Source organism: Crocuta crocuta, unplaced genomic scaffold (genome assembly GCF_008692635.1).
Source record: "Crocuta crocuta isolate KB4526 unplaced genomic scaffold, BGI_CrCroc_1.0 scaffold267, whole genome shotgun sequence".
In the NCBI taxonomy this organism is placed as follows: domain Eukaryota; kingdom Metazoa; phylum Chordata; class Mammalia; order Carnivora; family Hyaenidae; genus Crocuta; species Crocuta crocuta.
This window is the reverse complement of record NW_027531899.1, coordinates 2,224,186-2,231,917: the sequence shown is the minus strand read 5'-3', so window position 1 is coordinate 2,231,917 and position 7,732 is coordinate 2,224,186. Positions and strand designations below refer to the sequence as shown.

At 49.8% G+C, this 7,732-nt stretch overlaps 1 protein-coding gene across 1 annotated transcript in view; it reads left to right on the top strand.

Annotated features, from left to right (window-relative positions):
- SIPA1L3 (signal induced proliferation associated 1 like 3) overlaps window positions 1-7,732 on the top strand; it is a 249,360-nt gene that overhangs the window by 129,640 nt on the left and 111,988 nt on the right. The gene's annotated exons all lie outside the window — the stretch shown is intronic.

The window sequence follows — 7,732 nt, the reverse complement described above, 5'->3', positions numbered from 1 at the left end:
CCCACAGGAACTAGTCTCATGGAGGCAGATGCACGTACCTACAGCACCTAACTGGAGTGCCAGGTGGATGACCTTTCCAGACACCACATCGGGCAGAGGCTAGGCCAGCCAGGGAGGGCACAGAGGGCTTCCCAGGGGGCAGTGCCAGATGGGCTGAGGGGGTCAGAGAAGGCATCATTCGGGAGGTGGCTTGGGAAGTGGGCCTAAGGAAGAGGCAGGGTTGATGTGCAAAGAGCGGGGCAGCTACTGCACGCAGAACCTAAGGCCAAGGCAGGGAGGCCGGGGTGCTGCTCTAGGGACGCATGGTTGGGAATTGGTGGGGAGCCCTGGGGGTGTTTGGCTATGAGTTGCATAGAGAAATCATCTTTGAATCCAAGTTAAAAAAAAAAAATCATCTAGTGTGGACAAAACCTTTAGGAAAGGTCTTTGGAAGATGAGACCCACAGCCTCCATGAGGGTAATAATGGAATCAGTTATTGGAAACCAAATTAGACACCATGCCCCGGGCTTTACATTTATTCCTCAGTGAGCCCTCCCAGCCTCCTGTGAAGTGAATCGTGGTATTCCTTTCTTCCACAAGAGTCACTCGACCTTCCCATGCATTTAGTCGTTGCTCCTTTGGCGGGGATGTGTTGAACACCTCACCAGCAGGGGAGTGAGCGGCGAAGAGTCTAAGTTTTGTGGAGTTCATGCTTCTGATGTGGGGGACAGAGCAGCAAACTATTAGATGGAGAAGCGGATTGAAGCCAAGCTTTTCTCCAAAGCCAGCACTCTTGTCCAAGATTCAAGATGCTGCTGCGAAGTGGTTAGAGATACAGGCTCACATTCCAGCCTTATCTCTTCCTGGCTCTATGTGACCTTGGGCTAGTGACCTCCCCTCACAGAGCTTCAGTTTCCTTTTCTGTAAAATGAGGATCTGGGTAGGACCTCTATCAGTCAAGATTGTACTCTGCTACAAGTAACAGGAAACCAACAAGCAGTAGCTGAAGTAAGGCAACAGTTTCCTCTTGTACGAAGGAATACAAGAGAGGATGGGTAGACTGCGTGGGCCACTGCTGGGAGAGTGGGCTCCTCTGACTCCTTGCCCTGACATCCTCAGCATGTGGCTTTCAGCCTCATGATCACAAGACGGCTACCTCACCTCCATGTATGGCAGTCACGTTCCAGGAAGGGGAAGGGTAGAAGAGCTGTGCTGGCTGAGGGTCCACCTTTCTGTTGGAAAGTAGTAGCTTTACCAGAAAATTCTTCACCCACCCCCAGCTGACTTCCCCTTAACCTCTCCTGGGGTAGAATGGGACACATAGGTAGCTGAAGCTGGAGGGGAACGTGGCAAAGCAGGCTTTTTGGAGGGGCATCCTGCTGCTTCAAATAAATTCTGGCTTCTCTCCAGGAAGGAGAGCGGGTTTGGATGTGAACAACACTGGAGTGCCTGCAGTCACCAGTATGAGACATTCAGCATCTGGAGCAGCCTCCCCGAGAGGGTATCAGTATTCTCATACTGAGGGCCTGAGTCCTCGTTCTTGTTGTCAAGAAACAACACTGCTTAGTGCTCCCTTACCTCATCTGCACCTTGGGAGTCAGGGAGATTCCTTGCTGTAGGGCGTCCTGAGCAGCGCTTGTGAGCCTGTGAAAACCTGGCTGGGAAGGACTTTGAGGCACACCCCACCCGTAGGAGGGCTGGGGCTGGCTTTTGTTTGGGAAATTGTCAGATTTTCTTTCTTTTCTTTTTTTTTTTTTTTACCTTTTTTAATGTTTATTTTTGAGAGAGAGAGACCAGCGTGCAAGCAGAGGAGGGGCAGAGAGAGAAGGAGACACAATCCGAAGCAGGCTCCAGGCTCCAAGCTGTCAGCACAGAGCCCGGTGCGGGGCTCGAACTCCCGAACCGCACACGATCCTGACGAGCCCAGGTNCCTTGCCCTGACATCCTCAGCATGTGGCTTTCAGCCTCATGATCACAAGACGGCTACCTCACCTCCATGTATGGCAGTCACGTTCCAGGAAGGGGAAGGGTAGAAGAGCTGTGCTGGCTGAGGGTCCACCTTTCTGTTGGAAAGTAGTAGCTTTACCAGAAAATTCTTCACCCACCCCCAGCTGACTTCCCCTTAACCTCTCCTGGGGTAGAATGGGACACATAGGTAGCTGAAGCTGGAGGGGAACGTGGCAAAGCAGGCTTTTTGGAGGGGCATCCTGCTGCTTCAAATAAATTCTGGCTTCTCTCCAGGAAGGAGAGCGGGTTTGGATGTGAACAACACTGGAGTGCCTGCAGTCACCAGTATGAGACATTCAGCATCTGGAGCAGCCTCCCCGAGAGGGTATCAGTATTCTCATACTGAGGGCCTGAGTCCTCGTTCTTGTTGTCAAGAAACAACACTGCTTAGTGCTCCCTTACCTCATCTGCACCTTGGGAGTCAGGGAGATTCCTTGCTGTAGGGCGTCCTGAGCAGCGCTTGTGAGCCTGTGAAAACCTGGCTGGGAAGGACTTTGAGGCACACCCCACCCGTAGGAGGGCTGGGGCTGGCTTTTGTTTGGGAAATTGTCAGATTTTCTTTCTTTTCTTTTTTTTTTTTTTTACCTTTTTTAATGTTTATTTTTGAGAGAGAGAGACCAGCGTGCAAGCAGAGGAGGGGCAGAGAGAGAAGGAGACACAATCCGAAGCAGGCTCCAGGCTCCAAGCTGTCAGCACAGAGCCCGGTGCGGGGCTCGAACTCCCGAACCGCACACGATCCTGACCTGAGCCCAGGTCGGACAGTTAACTGACTGAGCCACCCAGGTGTCCCCATACTTGTTAGATTTTCTTAAAGCTGAGCCCAGCCCCGGCAACTGATGGTCAGCCCAAACATATTGGCCTGAAATAACTTGTTTATTCATCGCTGTTCCACTCTAGTCTGAACAGCGTGGGGGCGGGAACAGGAGGGGCATCCCACATCTCTGTGACCAGATTCGGCACAGCACCCGGTACCCTCCCGGTACCCAGGACCGCGTGCCGTGGAGCTTCGCTTCATGGGAGGAAATAGCCAAATCCTCTCTAGTTTGTCCCCGCCCATGTCAGCACTATCCCGTTCCAGGCCATGCCACTCCTACCCCTCTCCACCCCCTACCTCCCCGCCCCCCAACACTGGGATGGCTACCAGCCTCCTAATGGGACTCTGCTGCTCATCAGGTTCATTACTTACATGGCATTCAGTTGGAGTCACTGCCTCCTAAACACCCCCAGGGCCTTTGCACCTGCTGTATCTGTTCCCCTCACCTACCAGCACCCCTTTCATGAAGACTTCCTTGATCACCCACTGTGCTGTACCCTGTTCTTCCCTTCGTCAGTTTATCCTTTCCACATCCCACTTTGTGCTGACAGGTGTACTTGGTAAATGCATTCAATGCACGTGTGTCTCTCCCTCTCCAGCCAAAGGTCAGAGAAGTGTCCACCTCATTTACTGCTTTATTACATAGTTGGTTCTCAGGAAATATTCATCTAGTGAATGGAAATCAGTTAAGTGAATGAAAACTTACTGCTTTGATTCCTGGATTTTGAAAACACATTCATTAAAAGTAATTCGGGAGAATATAGGAAGGTACAAAGAACACATTTTCAAAACTGGTCCCAGCACCAGATACTAACCCCAATTAATATTTGAGAGTATGTTTTAAATGTTTATTTATTTTTGAGAAGGAGAGAAAGAGCACGAGCAGGGGAGAGGCAGAGAGAGAGGGAGACACAGAATCCAAACCAGCTTCAGGCTCTGAGCTGTCAGTACAGAGCCCACCATGGGACTCGAACTCACAAACTGTGAGATCATGACCTGAACAAAGTTGGACACTTAACTGACTGAGCCACCCAGGTGCCCCCATTTTAGAGTATTTTTTTCAGGCTTTCTTCAATGACTGCCTCTGTACATGTAGATAAATGTTTAACGTCATAAGGTTGTGCCGTANTTTCTTTTCTTTTTTTTTTTTTTTACCTTTTTTAATGTTTATTTTTGAGAGAGAGAGACCAGCGTGCAAGCAGAGGAGGGGCAGAGAGAGAAGGAGACACAATCCGAAGCAGGCTCCAGGCTCCAAGCTGTCAGCACAGAGCCCGGTGCGGGGCTCGAACTCCCGAACCGCACACGATCCTGACCTGAGCCCAGGTCGGACAGTTAACTGACTGAGCCACCCAGGTGTCCCCATACTTGTTAGATTTTCTTAAAGCTGAGCCCAGCCCCGGCAACTGATGGTCAGCCCAAACATATTGGCCTGAAATAACTTGTTTATTCATCGCTGTTCCACTCTAGTCTGAACAGCGTGGGGGCGGGAACAGGAGGGGCATCCCACATCTCTGTGACCAGATTCGGCACAGCACCCGGTACCCTCCCGGTACCCAGGACCGCGTGCCGTGGAGCTTCGCTTCATGGGAGGAAATAGCCAAATCCTCTCTAGTTTGTCCCCGCCCATGTCAGCACTATCCCGTTCCAGGCCATGCCACTCCTACCCCTCTCCACCCCCTACCTCCCCGCCCCCCAACACTGGGATGGCTACCAGCCTCCTAATGGGACTCTGCTGCTCATCAGGTTCATTACTTACATGGCATTCAGTTGGAGTCACTGCCTCCTAAACACCCCCAGGGCCTTTGCACCTGCTGTATCTGTTCCCCTCACCTACCAGCACCCCTTTCATGAAGACTTCCTTGATCACCCACTGTGCTGTACCCTGTTCTTCCCTTCGTCAGTTTATCCTTTCCACATCCCACTTTGTGCTGACAGGTGTACTTGGTAAATGCATTCAATGCACGTGTGTCTCTCCCTCTCCAGCCAAAGGTCAGAGAAGTGTCCACCTCATTTACTGCTTTATTACATAGTTGGTTCTCAGGAAATATTCATCTAGTGAATGGAAATCAGTTAAGTGAATGAAAACTTACTGCTTTGATTCCTGGATTTTGAAAACACATTCATTAAAAGTAATTCGGGAGAATATAGGAAGGTACAAAGAACACATTTTCAAAACTGGTCCCAGCACCAGATACTAACCCCAATTAATATTTGAGAGTATGTTTTAAATGTTTATTTATTTTTGAGAAGGAGAGAAAGAGCACGAGCAGGGGAGAGGCAGAGAGAGAGGGAGACACAGAATCCAAACCAGCTTCAGGCTCTGAGCTGTCAGTACAGAGCCCACCATGGGACTCGAACTCACAAACTGTGAGATCATGACCTGAACAAAGTTGGACACTTAACTGACTGAGCCACCCAGGTGCCCCCATTTTAGAGTATTTTTTTCAGGCTTTCTTCAATGACTGCCTCTGTACATGTAGATAAATGTTTAACGTCATAAGGTTGTGCCGTAATTTTTTTTTAACCTTTCTGTTGTTGGACATTTGGGTTGGTTCCTTTTTTTTTTTTTTTTAATAACCAGTGCCGTAATTTTTTTCTTCATTTCCATTGTTTCTTTGGGATCAGTTCCCAGAAGTAGCGTTACAGGGTCAGAGGGTAGGAACATTTTTCTTTTTTTTTTTTTAATGTTTTATTTATTTCTAGGAGAGAGAGAGAGAGACAGCGTGAGCAGGGGAGGGTCAGAGAGAGAGGGAGTGACAGACTGAAACAGGCTCCAGGCTCTGAGCTGGCAGTCAGCACAGAGCCCGACGCGGGGCTCGAACCCACGAACCGTGAGATCATGACCTAAGCGAAAGTCGGACGCTTAACCGACTAAGCCACCCAGGCGCCCCGGGTAGGAACATTTTTAAAAGCTATTGCCAGATTGCCTCTAGAAAGGCTCCTTCAACTATGAACATAGGAAGGAAGGAAGGAAGGAAGGAAGGAAGGAAGGAAGGAGGGAGGGAGGGAGGGAGGGAGGAGAGAAAGAAAGGAAAGAAAGAAAGAGAGAGAGAGAGAGAAAGCTGTCCTAGGATGAGTGGCTGATTTCCTGGTTTCCTGGGCTCCTATGGAGCCATGGCTTTGCGCTCCTGAGGGCCCAGTGCCCCCTTCCAGCCCTCCTGCCTTGGTGTTAGCATGGGCACCCATCCCACATGCAGGCCCTGGGCAGGATGTTTGATTACCGCATTGCGCAAACAGAGCTGCAGGCCTTTGCCATCTGCCAGCTGGTCCTCGGGTCGACAAGAGGCTTTGCACCTAGTCAAGGGTCAAGACTAGAGCCTTTCTGGAGCTCAGTGTGGGGTCGCCTGCCGGGGCAGGGCTAGGATGCGTGCTCCTAAGGGCAGCTTGGCCCCACAGCCCCTGTGCCCCGTAAGGCCTCCCGCAGGGTGGGGGCAGGCCCTTGCCCCTCTGTCCCCAGTTGTCATGTGCTGAACTGTCCCCAAAGCCCTGCTGTGCGTGTAGCCCCCAATCTCCCCGCCTCCCCAGGGCTAGGAGGAAGTGCACGCTCCCCCAGCATGCCCAGCGTGTTTGTGCTTGGACAGGTGAGGTGGTTCTGCCGGTTCTGGGAAGCAGAAACCTTTTTTTAAAGGAAAAAAAGTGAATTTTAAGCCAGGGGAGCAGAGAATGACTGGGCTGTGTGTGTGTGTGTGTGTGTGTGTGTGTGTGTGTACACACACACAGGTCTTCAAAGAGAGTCTTATCTGTTTAAGATTACACATGTAATAGTACAATCTCATTGTTTAAAAAGAATTCGTACAGTGCAAAAGGTTTAAAATTTTGTTACTGTGACACGTCACATCACATTTGTACTGAGAAGTGTGTAAACTGTAAATACACGTATAAAGCAAGCATTCATGTCACCCCCTGATCAACAGAGAGAATTTTGCCAGCACCCCAGAAGCCTCTGTGTCCCCTGCCATCGAGCACCCCCTCCAGCCCCCAGAAGCCACTCCTTCCCCGACTTCCATGTCACCATTTCTTGCCTTCTGAAGGTTTGTTCAAAGATGAGAGTATAAGTAACATGGTTTCATTTTGCCTGTTTTTGAACTTTGTATAAACAGAATCATAAATTATGCACATTGTTCTGTGTCTGCCTCTTTTGCTCAGAATCCTGTCTGGAAGCTGCATTCTGGCTTTGATGTCAGCACATTTCTGGTACCAGAGTTCACTCCCATTGATACACAGCCTGTACAGATGCTCGTGTTTGTGCGTTTTGTTTGATGAGTATTAAAAAAACCATAATGAATCCCATACTGGTCTTATTAAGGTTTTAGTGAGTTGGTTGAAAGGACTAACTTAAGTAAATAATAGTACAGGTGGTCTGTGGGTATACAGGTGAGGCGACAGGATCATACACACACACACACACACACACACACACACACAGAGTCACTCCCCTCCCTGGGGTAACTTCCAGATCTTTGCTCTACATCACCTGCAGTGTGTATATAGATACAAAATATGTAGCATAGAGATTTTTTAACACTATTTTTTTTAATGTAAGAGAAAGTCTGCCATTCTTNGAGGGAGTCACAGACTGAAGCAGGCTCCAGGCTCTGAGCTGGCAGTCAGCACAGAGCCCGACGCGGGGCTCGAACCCACGAACCGCGAGATCGCGACCTAAGCGAAAGCCGGACGCTTAACCGACTAAGCCACCCAGGCGCCCCTCTTCTGAATTACTTTTGAATACATTCTCCTTCTTGGGGCTTCTTAGTCGATTCTCTGGTTATAGCAGCCAATTTCCGTGTAAGATTCCACTTCAGGGTGGGGGTGAGACTGGACAAGGCAGGCGTAAATCCTTCCTGGAATATGAGAAATTAGGGGCCCTAACCATGCCACACATGTCAGTGATTCTTTTACTAGACAGACAGTTTGGGATCTGCCTCCTAGCT